This window comes from Protopterus annectens, chromosome 1.part0, assembly GCF_019279795.1.
Source record: "Protopterus annectens isolate FY-2018-M chromosome 1.part0, PAN1.0, whole genome shotgun sequence".
In the NCBI taxonomy this organism is placed as follows: domain Eukaryota; kingdom Metazoa; phylum Chordata; order Ceratodontiformes; family Protopteridae; genus Protopterus; species Protopterus annectens.
Genome location: NC_056725.1, coordinates 1,834,808,940 through 1,834,826,855, shown reverse-complemented (window position 1 = coordinate 1,834,826,855; position 17,916 = coordinate 1,834,808,940). Strand labels below are relative to the sequence as shown.

The window sequence follows — 17,916 nt, the reverse complement described above, 5'->3', positions numbered from 1 at the left end:
AGCAAAAAAGCATCAGTATATTTATAAGAGATTAAAGATCATATGCAAAGACCTGAAATTAAAGGTTGGATCTGTTTTCTGTTTCTGCTTATCGCACATTTGTATTAGTGGTATCAACATTTTGATAGTTGTTGTGTATGAAAAAAAATGTTTTATCTCTTTAAATAAGAAGCATTTTAAAAGCTGGGAAATAGCCAGGGTGATGTTCTGTCCCATTTTGTACCATGTGCCAATGATCAGCACATTCTTGTGTGACCTGATGATGTGAGATATGCTGAAAATCTTCTGTTGCCACCTCTTTTGCATGAGTGCAAGCAAAATTTCACTTTCAGTTGGGTGTCTTAAAATGTTTGGGAAGACGTATGCTGGCATAACTTATATAGCTTAAAGAAACATTCAGTGAGCAAGCATCTTGGTTTACTTTGGTGACTAGTTTGTGACTTTAGTATTCTCTTGGTAAGTTGGCCTTTACTGGAAAAGCTTTCAAAAAACATTGACTTTATATACACAGAGTGCTATTACTTCTAATTTGAAAACAACTGCTTTCTCCCTGAGGTAGTCTAATGTGCTGGGATTGCTAATAAGACCAGAACACAGTAAAGAAACTCCTAATAATTGTTGTTTACCAGACTTGGTCAGTATTAATTAAGTTATTGTTTGCTGTGATTCTGTATGGTTCCTTTCCCAACAGATATCTGACATGTAGAATTTCACATGCAGACACAGTGTTAGTTTGAAATGATAAAAGTTTATCCAACCTATTTTGGCCTGGTTGACTATTCTTGCTGTTACACGTGCACGAGTACACAATACTTTGAGTATTTGTGAGCACCTGTATCTTTTCTGTATCATCAATGTATCTGGCATGATGTCACTGGTTCACACATTTCTTCATAGTCTATGCAGGGTGAACAGCTAATTCCACCAATTTTTAATTAATTTTTAAATATAAACAATACTCATCTCTGTTTGAATGTTATTTTGGTCCACATTTTGAAATCAGAATTGCTGCAAAGCACATGACACTGATTTGCTTGCAAGCTTACCAGCATTATTTTGTCTTTGCACATAATCTTTAAATAAAGAGCACATAATCTTTAAATAAAGAGCACATAATCTTTAAATAAAGAAAAAAAACCTTCCTTGCAGGACATCTGGAGTGAAGAGTAAAAAATAATTCTAAGATGCTACTCTCAAAAAGAAAATCTCTTTGAGCAGTTTGTGTGAGTCTTCGTACTGCAAGACTTTTAGGCTTGGTTTATTTACCCAGAATAAGTTATAGTATGGACTTGGAATCACAGATTTGCCTTAGCTGTGCTGGAATGATTTCTGTGGCAGAATGGAGAAGTTGATCTAATTTCATTGGGTCTATATTATATTTTTGAAAGTTTCAAACATCGAGCACCATCGAAAATATAATAAAAAAATAAAAATAAAAAACTATACTTACCTAGATGCCATGTTACGCGCCCGACGTTTTAACGTTTTGACCAATCGGGTTTGCTCAATATGCGTTCTCTGTTTACAATTTTCAATCACGCGATAGGAACCCAATTTCATCAGTTGCATGTTAAAAGTGCATGGCATTTCAGGCTGGTTCAGGAAAGCAGCTCCTATATGAGCCAATCTCTCAGTACTAGGGCTGATATAGGAAGAGAGCGAAACCTGTGAAGCCTTTATGTCAGGTTTGAGTTTAGACTCTTTAATGTATTAGCAGTTTCCAAATTCTTTGCCCAATCAGTTTTGAGTTCTGCAACAATGTCAAAAGACAATGAAATTCTGACTATAATGCTGCACTAACTGTGGGATGATTATGCTTTAAAAATGAAATTTAATCTTCCAGTAATATCTAAGATTTAGTAGTATGGCTTACTGTCCTACTCTACATCATAGGAGAGAAATGTTGTTGAATAATTCACTGTCTGATTACGTACAGGATGTTGTAAAGGTCAGATGTGGGTGGCTAGATATTTCAGGCATAGACCTTGGTGGACTGTCTAGATCTAGGGAGATGGGACTGATGCTGATAAACTGGGCACTATTCTACATCATTTAAACAGATAGGAGAAGGTGAAAAGTAATGGGAATGCAGGGGAGTTTTTTTTTTAATTCTGCATTTATACATGAAACTGTTTATGATTTACAAAATGATACTCTCCTTTATTTCAGGTATCGGTTACCTGCAGTATGGGGATATTCCAGCATGTAGAAATGAAGTACTCAGTAGCAGGGTAAACTGTTTCCTCAGGTGCTATGCATTCTTATGTTGCATTATCAGCTAGGAGTAATAAAAGAGTCAAATGGGAGATTTGTTTCACATAATTAACTGCAACAAATTTGATGCAGTTGCTACATGAAGCCCTCAAAGTCCAATTTGCTCCCATTCATGTTACTGCTTCACTGATATCTGGATCACACATGACATATTTGAATCATTAAATGAGTCTGACTTCCTGTTTTAGGTTTAGCACACGGTTTTGGGAATCACATGTTCTAAGAATTGCAAAGACTTGCAAGAACTTTGAAGGAGGCGTCAATAAAAGAAACAGTGGGCAATACTTCAATGATAGAAAAATGCAGGTATGCAGAGAACAGTGAGAAATACTAGGTTTGGTGCTAATGATACTGTGAATGAAGAATGAAAATAGATATCTACAGCATTCAGGTGCTTCAGTTTTACCCATGACATGTGACATTATGGCAATACAACAGTCAGTGTTGGAGTTGTTTAGTATGATAACTAATATAGTAGCAACTGTCCCAGTAGGAAGAACTATGTGACATGCAACTCATAGATTAGACTTATGAGCAAGTTAACACTTAAGATGGCATACTACATTAAATATTACATCCTCCCTTAAACAAGAGGCAATATACAGAATGGCATCAGCAGATGGGGATGTGTGTGAAATATATTGTCATAGATCTTCCACTTGTGTGTCAGACCATATGTCACATCTGAACAATGCACAGAGATGTATACCAGCTGTAGGTATTAAATAATGCACAGAGAAGTATATCAGCTATAGCTATTAAATAAAACACAGAGATGTATACCAGCTGTAGTTATTAAATAATGCACAGAGTTGTATACCAGCTGTAGCTATTAAATAAAGCACAGAGATGTACACCAGCTGTAGTTATTAAATAATGCGCTGAGATGTATACCAGCTGTAGCTATTAAATAATGCACAGAGATGTATACCAGGTGTAGCTATAAATAATGCACAGAGATGTATACCAGCTGTAGCTATTAAATAAAACACAGAGATGTATACCAGGTGTAGCTATTAAATAATGCACAGAGATGTATACCAGCTGCAGGTAGTAAATACACAGAGATGTATACCAGCTGTAGCTGTTAAAAAAAGCACAGAGATGTATACCAGCTGTAGCTATTAAATAATGCACAGAGATGTACACCAGATGTAGCTATTAAATAATGCACAGAGATGTATACCAACTGTAGGTATTAAATAATGCACAGAGAATTATAGCAGCTATAGCTATTAAATAAAGCACAGAGATGTATACCAGCTGTAGGTATTAAATAATGTACAGAGATGTATACCAGCTGTAGCTATTCAATAAAGCACAGAGATGTACACCAGCTGTAGCTATTAAATAATGCACAGAGATGTATACCATCTGTAGCTATTAAATAATGCACAGAGATGTATACCAGGTGTAGCTATAAATAATGCACAGAGCTGTATACCAGCTGTAGCTATTAAATAATGCACAGAGATGTATACCAGCTGTAGGTATTAAATAATGCACAGAGATGCATACCACCTGTAACTATTAAATAAAGCACAGAGATATATATATATTAGCTGTACCTATTAAATAATGAGCAGAGATGTATACCAACTGTAGGTATTACATAATGCACACAGATGTATACCAGGTGTAGGTATTAAATAATGCACAGAGATGTATACCAGGTGTAGCTATTAAATAATGCACTGAGATGTATACCAGCTGTAGCTATTAAATAATGCACAGAGATGTATACCAGGTGTAGCTACTAAATAATGCACCAAGATGTTTGCCAGCTGCAGCTATTAAATAATGCACAAAGATGTATACCAACTGTAGCTATTAAATAATGAGCAGAGATGTATACCAACTGAAGGTATTAAATAATGCATAGAGATGTATACAAGCTGTAGGTATTAAATAATGCACAGAGATGTGCACCAGGTGTAGCTATTAAATAATGCACAGAAATGTATACCAGCTGCACCTATTAAATAATGCACAGAGATGTATACCAGCTGTACTTATTAAATAATCCACAGAGATGTACATCAGCTGTAGCTATTCAATAAAGCATAAAGATGTACAGCACCTGTGACTATTAAATAAAGCACAGAGATGTATACCAGCTGTAGGCATTAAATAATGCACAGAGATGCATACCAGATGTAGGTATTAAATAATGCACAGAGATGTATACCAGCTGTAGCTATTAAATAATGCACATAGATATACACCACCTGTAGCTATTAAACAAAGCACAGTGATATATACTAACTGTAGCTATTAAATAATGCACAGAGATGTATACCAGCTGTAGCTATTAAATAAAGCACAGAGATGTACACCACCTGGAGCTATTAAATAAAGCACAGAGATGTATACCAGCTGTAGCTATTAAATAAAGCAAAGAGATGTACATCACCTGTAGCTATTAAGTAAAGCACAGAGATGTATACCACCTGTAGATATTAAATAATGCACATAGATGTATACCAGCTGTAGCTATTAAATAATGCACAGAAATGCATACCAGCTGTAGCGATTAAATAAAGCACAGAGATGTACACCACCTGTAGCTATTAAATAAGGCACAGAGATGTACAGCACCTGTAGCTATTAAATAAAGCACAGAGATGCACACCACTTGTAGCTATTAACTAATGCACAGATATGTATACCAGCTATAGCCATTAAATAATGTACAGAGATATATACCAGCTGTAGCTATTAAATAATGCACAGAGATGTACACCACCAGTAGCTATTAATGCACAGAGATGTATACCAGCTGTAGCTATTAAATAAAGCACAGAGATGTATACCAGGTGTAGCTATTAAATAATGCACAGAGATGTACACCACCTGTAGCTATTAAATAATGCATAGAGATGTACACCACCAGTAGCTATTAAAGTACAGAAATGTGCAGCAGATGTAGGTGTTACATAATGCACAGAGATGTATACCAGCTGTAGGTATTAAATAAAGCACAGAGATGTATACCAACTGTAGCTGTTAAATAATGAGCAGAGATGTATACCAGCTGTAGGTATTAAATAATGCACAGAGATGTTTACTACCTGTAGGTATTAAATAATGCACAGAGATGTATGCCAGCTGTAGCTATTAAATAATGCACAGAGATGTATACCAGCTGTAGCTATTTAATAAAGCACAGAGATGTACACCACCTGTAGCTATTAAATAAAGAAGAGATGTACATCACCTGTAGCTATTAAGTAAAGTACAGAGATGTATACCACCTGTAGCTATTAAATAATGCACATAGATGCATACCAGTGGTAGGTATTAAATAAAGCACAGAGATTACACCACCTGTAGCTATTAAATAAAGCACAGAGATGTACGACACCTGTAGCTGTTAAATAATGCACAGTGATGTGTACCAGTTGTAGGAATTAAATAATGCACAGAGATGTATACCAGCTGTAGCTATTAAATAATGCACACAGATGTATACCAGGTATAGCTATTACATAAATCACAGAGATGTGTACCAGCTGTACCTATTAAATAATGCACAGAGATGTACAGCACATGTAGCTATTAAATAAAGCACACAGATGTACAGCACCTGTAGCTATTAAATAAAGCACAGAGATGCACACCACCTGTAGCTATTAAACAAGGCACAGAGATGTACACCACCTATAGCTATTAAATAAAGCACACAGATATACGCCACCTGTAGCTATTAAATAAAGCACAGATATGTATACCAGCTATAGCCATTAAATAATATACAGAGATGTATACCAGCCATAGCTATTAAATAATGCACAGAGATGTACACCACCTGTAGCTATTAAATAAAGCACAGAGATGTACATCACCTGTAGCTATTAAGTAAAGCACATAGATGTATATCACCTGTAGCTATTAAATAATGCACATAGATGTATACCAGCTGTAGCTATTAAATAATGCACAAGGATGCATACCAGCTGTAGCTACTAAATAAAGCACAGAGATGTACAACACCTGTAGCTATTAAATAAAGCACAGAAATGTACAGCACCTGTAGCTATTTAATAAAGCACAGAGATTCACACCACCTGTAGCTATTAACTAATGCACAGAGATGTTTACCAGCTATAGCCATTAAATAATGTACAGAGATGTATATCAGCTGTAGATATTAAATAATGTACAGAGATGTACACCACCTGTAGCTAATAAATAATGCACAGAGATGTACATCATCTGTAGCTAATAAATAAAGCACAGAGATATATACCAGCTATAGCCATTAAATAATGTATAGAGATGTATACCAGCTGTAGCTGTTAAATAATGCACAGAGATGTACACCACCTGTAGCTATTAAATAAAGCACAGAGATGTATACCAGCTGTAGCTATTAAATAATACAGAGAGATGTATGCCAACTGTAGGTATTAAATAAAGCACAGAGATGTATACCAGGTGTAGCTATTTAATAATGCACAGAGATGTACACCCCCTGTAGCTATTAAATAATGCATAGGGATGTACACCACCTGTAGCTATTAAAGCACAGAGATGTGCATCAGATGTAGGTGTTAAATAATGCACAGAGATGTACACCCCCTGTAGCTATTAAATAATGCACAGAGATGTACACCACCTGTAGCTGTTAAATAATGCACAGAGATGTACACCCCCTGTAGCTATTAAATAATGCATAGAGATGTACACCGGCTGTAGCTATTAAAGCACAGAGATGTGCACCAGATGTAGGTGTTAAATAATGCACAGAGATGTATACCAGCTATAGCTATTAAATAATGCACATAGATGTGTACTAGCTGTAGCTATTAAATAATGCACAGAGATGTACACCAGGACTAGCTATTAACCTTTCCTATCACAATAGGTAGCATAGTCTTTCCAAATTTTAGTGTTAATAGCCCTTACAGATTTGGATAATTTACAGTCACTGTTAGTTGATGAGGTCATAGACTGTACTGATTACATGTCAGGTCCTTCAAAGTCACAGTCAATTATATCAAGACTGACTAGAACACTGTTCCATTCAGAGAATTTCTGAAACTCAGGAACAGTCTGTCTGTTAGGCACTTGTGTCAGTGCCTATTGCACAGTCTACACATTTAACCTCATTTGCAGATCACAGTTTGGCATTGGAGATTGTACTGTCTTGCACAAATACATTGTATTGCATCTCAGCACCTGTCGAAAATTATTATCAACTATGTCAGATCTTGAGGTATAAGCTCTGTATTTGCTATATGGAAATTAGAACCAGATAGCTTCTTCTACTGGAGAGTATTTGGCTAACTTTCATAATAGCATTTCTGCTTTAGCTGAACTGCTTACAAAGCCAGTTTTAGATATGCTGTGTGCTCTGATTGCAACAGTACTGATGAAGTGGGTAGTTTTGTCTTCATTCTCCTCCCATGGAGGATTTTTGTATTCAAGCAAATCAGCAGTCGGCATTCCCTTGCCAACTTATAAATACTGTTCAGGTCTAATCTCTGTAAAGTCAGCATTCTCTGCAAGCACAAAGATGGCTTACAAAGTGGCTTGTGAAAGTGCTTTGAAGTGGTCAGTGGTCACTTTCATTATTTTCATGGAATTTCTCATATCTGTAAAGGTGAGCCAAAAACTCTTTCTCCGTCTGATCACATAGTGAGTCTGAGAATTACTTATTGCTAGGGAGTCATAGGAAATCAGCTGACATTGTTGTACGAGCACTACTCCATTGCCAGGCTGATTCCCACTGACCTGTAGCAAAGTTTGCTTAATCATTTCATAGTTCCAAAAGAAATGCATCAAAGGTTTCTTTAAAATTGAAAAAAAAATACAGTGAAATCTCTCAACATCATGCCATGTTCATTTCAAGCAATTATCTTGGTAACATGGATACTTCTTAGAGATGAAGAATGAATTTGGATAGGTACTACACCATCCCCAAGTATCTCCATAACAAATATTTATCCAGTGGTTGGCCCATATGGACAAATGGTCTCATCTCACTTTATCAAGTGGAATGCCATGACTAGTCAGAAGATGTCCTGTGTACATGATGTTTATCATGCACAGCTAATGCTTGTCATTGTTTATCAAGTTATTTTGTCTCAGTTGTCAAGTAGTTTTCTTATTGTCATATCATGCTACTCTATAGATTCATCCAACACTTGTATGTCATCAGTGATGTTCAGAACTCCTTCTAGGTCTTCAGTGGTCTACCACACAGCCAGCAGAAAAACATATGACACTGAAAATACTCTAGTATTGTCTTCAGAAACCTGTATCACCCAAGTCGGGAAACAAAAGTACACAGTCTCAAGTTGTCTGGGCCCAGTTTAATCTGCTATTAGCTGTGGTTCACATTCAGCACTGAAAGATACTTGGCTCTGGGCATCAGGGAAATTACTTTCCTTACTGTTTTAAGAGGTAGTGTTCTCTTATTTGTGTTAGACAGAGTTACAGTTGCTTGACTTCTAGATTAATTTTTTAAACATCTTTATTAACATTACACATTGCATGATGACAAGAGTACACATTGAATTGCAAAGAAGAAAACAAACCATTAGAATGTTTTTTTCTCTTTGTACACATTATACACATATTATTTTTGTTTGGAAAATTATTAATTCTAGAATTACATAGATTACTCAAGTCCTGCATCCCTTTATCACTCCTCCTAAACATTATTCTGTATGTATTGTTTCTACATATTTCATTTATTTCTATATAGTTTTCACTTTCCCTTTTCCAAAGATTCCACCTCCAGTTCTTTTATCTCCTTTACAACATTCAATAGTTATGTCACAGATGGTTTTGCTTTTGATTTGAATTTCCTAGTAATTGATTTTTGGCAGCCAACAACATTAATCTTAGTAGGGCCTTACTGTGTCTGACAATTAATTCAGTTTCTATATCCCAGAGCAAAAGACTCATTTCTTTAGTAAAAATAATTTGCTGCCTTGGCATTTCTTACAAAATACCCTGCAGGAAGTTTCTAAAAATCTATTATTTCATTGCATTTCCATAAAAGAATTTCTGAGGTACTCCTCTCTTTTCCATCACAATTCCAGCAATTGCTATCTACCCATTGAAAAATTTTCTGAAGTCCACGTGTGGTATAAAATGGCCCATGCAAACATTTCCATGCAAAAATCCTAAACCATTCTAGATTGTGTTGAATATTTGGGAGCCATACAAACATACTCCCATTGTTTCTTTGTAAATTGCCTTTCTACTCTAATTTCCCCGGCTTTCCTAACCTCTTCTGATTGATTCTTATAGTTGTCATACATTAATTTATATTTCTTACTAACTATCCCTTTTGTTTCCACAGCTGTGTCCTAGAGTCAACTCTAAACTCATCCAGAGTTGGTCTTTCATTTAACACTCCCCTATCCCTTTGTCTATATCTGTATAGCCTGTTATCAATCCCTGGTAGTGAAGGCAGTCTCCTACCTACACAAACATCTGCTTAGACTCATTCCACTCTGTGATGTTTCCCTGCCTAGTTACTTTCGCCCAATGCTTTGGTTACTTTGCACAAACATCTGCTTAGCCTCATCCTACTCTGTGATGTTTCCCTTCCTAGTTACTTTTGCCCAATACTTTGGTTACTTTGCTAATTTTCTCTAATACATTCCACCTCTATATTAATTCTAATACTGTACTACCCTGGGATACAACAACAACCTGTAAACAAGTAAGTATATCATCCAAACAGTTGAAAGAAATGTCAGCATTTACATTTTATTTGCATCAGACATTTCAGCATTTTTGCATCCTGAGTTATGGTTATTTGCGTGAATGTTGAATCATTAACTCCATGTAACTGTAAGAAATGCTAGGGGAGCCAATGTGAGAATGATTGTATTCATCATTATGAACACTAAAAGCTTTGTGAAGATGTGAATGATTACTAATGTGATTCTGCATATCATGCAATGCTTAAATGTACAAATGGTTATCATGAATGTGCATTCCATAGACAGGGATGTAGTGCACTGTAATTATAACTGTGTAATCTTAGTAATTTAACCATGCTTAGCTGCTCACAAGCTATTCTGTCTAATGATCTTGATGTTGTATTGACACAATTTGAAATAAAAGCTTGCAGGAATTGTTTTTATAAGCACAACATAGTTCTTTCTGACCCAGTGTGTTAGTTTGTACAGAGTCAGTCAGTAGCATAGCTTTAGACTCTGCTGCAGTGCCTTTCAGACCTAAGTCTTTCATTGGCCTCTCAGTTAAAATGCTACATTCTGGTCTTGTATCAAACTCAAATGTGAGATTTTTGCCTTTTATAATCACATTTTTTCAGTCAAGTGATTTTATAATGACAGCAGTATCTGATTTATGTCCCCTGTGAAGGAATAGTATGCACAACACACACATCAGTTGCATTCACAAACAACTATTTAATCTTGGAAACTTTTAAATCAGTGACCACACATACAGCAGTTTTATTTGACAATCACTTGCTAGAAGCTTCTCTCTGTCTTTCTATGATTCTCTTATTTTTAAATTTTTTGGATAAATGATTGAACCACCTGTATTTCTGCCTTCTTTATTCTGCATAGTATATAGCTTGTTATCATAGAGATATCTATACTTTGATCATGTTACCTATTTAACTAAATGCTTTGCATTTTAACCGTGCCCTCATAATCAAACAATGCACTAGATCTCTTTGTTACCACATGGTTTGAAACATTTTCTTACATTATGCTTCACAAAAATAGAACCATTCAGCTTATGTTGATGGATTTTTATTTCATTTTGATTTCCCTTGCATTCGAATCCTCAGCTGGCTTGTTCTACACACATTTCTTAACCTTTAGAGTGTTGGTACAAATTCTGACAAAAGTTTATCATTTATTGTCTCATTTAACTTCACAGACAGTTCTGTAGCCCAGTAATGAATCAGCCAGCTCTGCAGACTCACTCACATTGGATTTAACCCTTGAATTCTATTGAAAAATATGTGTCAAAGGCATAGTTAAATAGTTTTATTGTATCAGCTCTAATTGTTATTGCAACTATAAAAACTTACTCTTTATAATAAAAAAAAATAAGTAATTTTTTTTAACTCTTGCCCTCTTTCAGTTTCTATTCACATATAATTATATTTTATTAAATTAAAGAGCACACCACATCATTTATAGACTTGGCTGTCATCATCCCTAGCCTATAAATGTTATTGATTGTCTCATTTTTACATGCTGCAAAAGACATTTCCTTTAGTCTTTACATTATAGTAGTCATTTACGTTAATCAAACCAACTTCATCTTTATTAATAGCCATGTAGTGCCTACATTCTATTTATTTATTTATTACAGTTTGATGTCCAGGATAGTCCACTGGGCCTGGAAGAGCCTGTTTTCAGTGGAGGCCGGGGAAGAAAAGCTCCACAGGATATATACAGTTTTACAATACTTATACAAAAATAAATAAAGTAGTAGAACAGTGAAAAATACAGAGATAATATACAATTTGTTAAACAAAGCTATAACAGTTCTAATCCTAGGTAATGATTTACAAAAGTGAGATTCATGTAGTCTAAACATATTAAAAGTACAGGCATTACAGATGAAAAAAATATGTAAGTAAAACATGTATGTACAGATAAAAAAAAAGCTTTTTTTTTTTTAATTTTGGAAGTTAGAAATATGAGGGGATGACAGACAGAAGAAGGTGAAGTGGGAGAGGTAAAAGGTGGTATATAGTGGAGAAAGGAAGTGAGTTGGGTTACATCCAGGTTGGTTACATCTAGGTCCTCAAAAACCCTCAGAATGAGGATGAATCTGTTCTCCTTATATCTCACACACTTAGAATGTGTGACATTTTTTTCTCTATTTCGTTCACCACGTATGCTGGATAGAACTATGCTTAGCCTTTAAAATATATTCTCTATGATATCACTACTGTATATCTCAATTTGAAATTGAATATGTATTGAAAGCATCTTGCTATTACATTATGTAAAAGAAACTATTGTGCACACATTTTTCTACATGCATTTTGTAGTATTTGCTACTCTTGATTAAATTCTTATTATTTTTCAAGTTATTTTTGTTTTGTCCTTTATGTGTGGCAGGTCATAGTCACTTAACACTGTTTATCTTCTGCAGATAATCCTTTAAGTAGTTTAATCAATAATTTGTTTGAACTTTGTTTATTATCCATTTGATTTTAAACTTAAAACTATTCTTGTCTCCAAGTTTGTATTTTAGCCAGTATATATGTTTGATTATTTTAACGTCTTCTACTTCTGATAATATGATAATAATTTGTAAATAGTTTCATTTCAACTTCAATAATTCAATAATTCAATAATTTGTAAATAGTTTCATTTCATTTCAATTTCAGTGCAACCCTATAATTCCTATTCAGACCCCCCCCACCTAGAAACAACATAAACTTTATAACCATGACTATCACACAACTAAATCTAATCTGTCTTCTCATAATTCTTTACAACACTACAAGTTATCACTCTAGCAATATCCCTAAACTTAGTAGCACAACACTGCATTATGTATTCTCATACACAGACACCACACATTATAATAATATCTGCCCCCACTTATTCAAGAACTACATAACGGACCAATTCAGAACTAAACACATATGCTCTCATTCCTACTCTAAAAAACACAATACTTTCTCACACTCCTCACCAAACTCCAACATCTGTATAAGCATTTTAACTCCAGGCTCACCATAAGTGGGGATATCCACCCCAACCCAGGCCCAAATCCATCCTGTCCAACACAAACTGCTCAAACACAAATGTCAGAACATAACACCCCCACTTTCTTCATTCCTGGGCAAATCAACAACAGCAGCAAAACCAACCATCTTTTAATGCTAAATATTAATATTAGAAGTATCAAAAATAAAATACCTGAACTCCAGGCCACAATAGCACACTACTCCCCAGACATAGTTGCTTTAACAGAAACCTGGCTAAATAAAAACATAGCTAACTCAGAAGTTCTCCCTACCGGCTACAATATCATTAGACAAGACAGACCACTTCGTAAAGGGGGTGGAACTGCCTTACTCTACAAGTCCAACTTAACTGTCCGTCAATTACCAAACTCCTACCCTTCCCAATAATTGGGACATACTTATCTCACAACTTCAACTTCACCCTAAAAAGGTCATCACCACAATTGTGATCTATATTCCACCTGGTAATACACCTGCTAGCCTTGAAGACTTGTTATCCTGGTGTTCTTCCACATACTCACAAGAAACCCTTATTCTGGGGGACTTCAACCTAGATTGGTTCACCTGTATATCAGAACCACCAAGTAATCTAATAAATCTCCATGGCTACCAGAAGCTAGTTCAAATTCCAACTAGGTGTGATAAAAAATCTAAAAGGGAATCCATCCTTGACTGGGTCCTAACTAGCAACCCCACATTGTACCCTCACACAGGCAGTCTCCCAGACACCTTAAGTGACCACAACATAATATACTTTATACGTAGTAGAACAAGCATATGCAAAACCACTAACTATATATCCACTAGAAACACAAAAAAATTCTCTCCTGAGGTCCTCAGCACTTTACTGTGTAACTGTGACTGGACCCCCCTAAAAACTCTCCCACTTGACCAGGCTGTAGCATATTTCAACAAAACATTTCTACAACACCTAGACACTGTCGCTCCATTGCGCAAAATCAAGGTTAGAACCTTTACAAACCCCTGGCTCAGTAAAGAAACAAAACAAATCCTCAAGTCCAGAGACACTGCCTGGTGTTACTATCAAAAAAACAAAGAAACACAAAGCCTAACTAAGTACCAAGAACTGCGCAACCATGCAAAAAAATGCATTAGGCTGGACAAAAAATCCTACTACACAACATTACAAACTAAATACCAACACAATCCACAAAAATTTTGGCAAAATGTAAACCAGCTACTAAAATCCACCCAAAAGGCTACCCCCAAACCAACCACCCCTGACACTAAAGTTCCCATCGAAACACAATTCAACTCCCACTTTGTGAACTCAATTCTATCCTTAGTATCACAGGACAGTTCCTTCCTCACTATCCCCCCAACACAAATAACACAAATACAAGCTTTACCCTCAAAACAGTTTCCACCACTTCAATCAAAAGCATGCTCTCCAAACTAAAAACCTCATCAACAGCAGCCAACCTACTCCCCAGATATTTCTTGAAACTTACAGCAGATGCTATTGCTATCCCAGTCTCCACTCTCATAAACAGATCAATTGTTGAAAACTATGTGCCCAAACTCTGGAAAATATCCTATGTTACACCCATACATAAAGGCGGGACCTCCACTGAACTTAATAACTACAGACCCATTGCTTTACTTTCCCCCCTGGCCAAAATCCTAGAAAAATGCATCCATACCCAGATGCTAAACTATCTCCTAGACTGCAACATCCTGTCACCTACTCAGCATGGTTTCAGACCTGCCCATAGTACCACTACAGCTCTCCTCTGCTTCACAGACACAATAAACCATCTCAAAAATGAAGGCCTGCAAGTGTCAACTCTGTTTTTGGATATGTCCAAAGCATTTGACAGAGTCTCACACCAAATCCTGCTAAACAAACTAAACCAATATCATCTATCTAATTCCACTCTTACCTGGTTCCAAAGCTACTTAACTGACAGGTACCAAGCTGTGAAATGGGAAAATTCTCTCTCTCCTCAGCTGCCCATAACTATAGGAGTCCCACAGGGTTCTATCTTAGGAACCACTACTATTCACAGTCTTCACAAATGACCTCCACACCTCCACACAGCATGCATCTATAATTCAGTATGCAGATGACACTACCTTAATCTGTGCTGCACAAAACATTCCCACCCTCCTGCAAACAACTCAACTAGCATTCTCTGACGTTGAAAACTACCTTACCAAAGCCCAACTTATCCTCAATCCAAAGAAAACTCAGCTTATGATTATAACCAGTTCTAACAAAAACACTAACAGTCAATTCACTATCTACTCCACAAATGCTACTCCAATTGCTCCAGTGCCACAGGCTAAGCTATTGGGAATAACCATAGACTCCCACCTAAAATTTGATAGTCATCTGAACTTAACTATTAAAAAAGTACATGCCAAACTGGGGTCACTCTACCGTATCAAACCATTTCTTACCAACAACACAAGATCAGCCATTGCTCGCTCCCAACTTCTATCCACACTACTCTATGCATCTCCCATTCTGACTAATCTCAACAAAACTGAACTAAGCAAAATGGAAGCTTGCTATAACAGAATTGCCCGTTTTGCTGCAAATTGCTCATATAGAACTCATCATTGTACTGCTTTGAGACAGCTCCCAACCTCCTAACCTACAATCAGCTCTGCCTCTGTCATTCTATCTATTACCTCCCCAATAAGTGTCCTGCCCTCAAAAACCTAGTACAACATCACTCGGCCAAAAGGCCTCTTAGATCATCAAGCAAACTACTACTAGAAGTCACCAACAGCTACAATAGCTTTGGAGATGCACTATATAGTAGTTCGGTGGCTAAAAAATGGAACTCTGTCCCTACTAGCATTCAAAACACATCATCCAAAGCCTCCTTTAAAGACCTCATCAGGCAACATCTCAAGCAAAGTTGGCAGTGCCATGATTGCTCCCCAGGCTAGTGAAAGCGGATAACATATGCATACTAAATCTAGAGCAATTGATAATAGTTTTTCAATCTTACTCACAAACACTGGCTAATCTACAATGTATGTACTGTACCTGTGTACTATGTATGTATTCTACCTACATTCCAAAGTTCAGCTGTACACCACAAATCTATCACTTACCTTTATTTTAAAAATTAATATCTTTTTTGATTGTTCTCTCCACTGTAACTGTTTGTACCGCATGCCACTGTAAAAACATGTCTCTTGTAATTTGTGTGTATACTGATTATGTCTAAATAACTAAATGTGTCTGTAATTTTTCTTTGTGGAGCTTTTCTCCCCAGGCCTCTGCTGAAAAAGGGCCTTTTCGGCTCAGTCAGACACCCCCGGTTAACAAATGTAAAATAAAATATAAATAAATAAATAATAAATTTCTGTTACTGATTCCTCATTTCGTATTCCAAAATCTTCTCTTTTAGTACATTAGTACACTACATGAATGATTTTGGCAATGCTAATGACAATCTCAAAAATAAACGTGCATTTCAAAACAAAATTTGTTCATTGAGCCCAAGTTTCTGATCAGTATGTTATTCAGTTTATTTCTTTACTTTTAATTGCAGTTATTAAAAGTTAATATGACCATTTACATATGTCTGGTCAGACTGACACTATGTATATGTTACTTGTTTAGTTTTAAATCATTTATTTGCTTGTTCTATATATTATTTGATGCACATATCATAACTAAATGCTTATAAATCTAAACCTGCTCAATTTTTGATTTCTTAAGTTAAAAATTATAATTCTCTTTCTTGATCTTGAGTACCATTGATTTTATTTTGCCAATATTCATTTTCAAGTGATATACATTTGCAATTTTCTTTTCTTTTAAACTTAATGTTTTTAAGACTTGAAGACTTAGTTATAGGATAAACAGATAGCTGCAAAACTAATGACTGGAATTTATTTGCCAATTCTTGGCATGTAAACATTTTCTTGGGAAAGATTTTCTATTATTTAACAAATATAGATTATGAACAGCTAGTATAACAGGAAACATTCTTGTTGGTTGCCTTTAAGGAAACAAGTGTGTATAATCATTTTGATGTTAACCTAATGTTCACACGATAGTCACTACGAAGTTAAATGAAAATCCCAAATAAATCTTGTTTATAACATATTGCTGTCATAAACCCCCATAGTTTTTTACTTGCTGATGTTATTTATAATCTTGTGGAAGTATATGTAAGATTATGTGTTGATTTTCAACTATCTGTATAAGCGAGAAAAAGCCCTCCTAGTAATATAGTCAGTTACAACTTTTACAATTTAAAAAAATAACAGCAATACCAATGTACAAGGCAGTGTAGCTCAAATGGGAGCAATAAGGAGTTTGATTATAAACATAGCTCAGTAACCACATGCAATTCACTGCATCTTAGAACCAAGCTGCAGTACTGCTAGCAATATTTAGCAACCATAGAATATTAATTGAGAAACCAAGATTAATGCAAACAATGTTAAGATTACAGTTCTAAACACTTTAAGACAAAGACATTGTGTCTGAACAGTATAACATGCCCTGCTGCTGTGCCTAGTTCAACAAGGACAGATCTAGTTAGAACTGGTTAGACCAGCAGTAGTGTGCAATAAGTAAATACAGCACATAGCAGTCCGCTCAAAAGCAGGTCAAGTTAAAAGTCACAGCCAATCAAAAAAAAAAAAAAAAAAAAGATATTTAAGCCTGGAGGAAACAGATTACCCAGAGCACCGTCAAATGTTCTACTCTCACTAGGAGTGAAAAAATAAATAAAAAAGTATCCCAGATGAATAAAACTCTGAAACATTAAACATACTTGTATATTGTAATATGTCTTTCATTCCAATATTTAGTGAAAAATATAATATTTGCACTATGCATATTTCAGTCCACATATACTATGCATTATTTGTGCTAATGGCATATTTAACTCTTTATGGTACATTTTATTTATATTACTACTACATCACAGACT

At 35.6% G+C, this 17,916-nt stretch overlaps 1 protein-coding gene across 2 annotated transcripts in view; it reads left to right on the top strand.

Annotated features, from left to right (window-relative positions):
• Positions 1–17,916, top strand: part of C6 (complement C6) — a 745,556-nt gene that overhangs the window by 290,956 nt on the left and 436,684 nt on the right. The gene's annotated exons all lie outside the window — the stretch shown is intronic.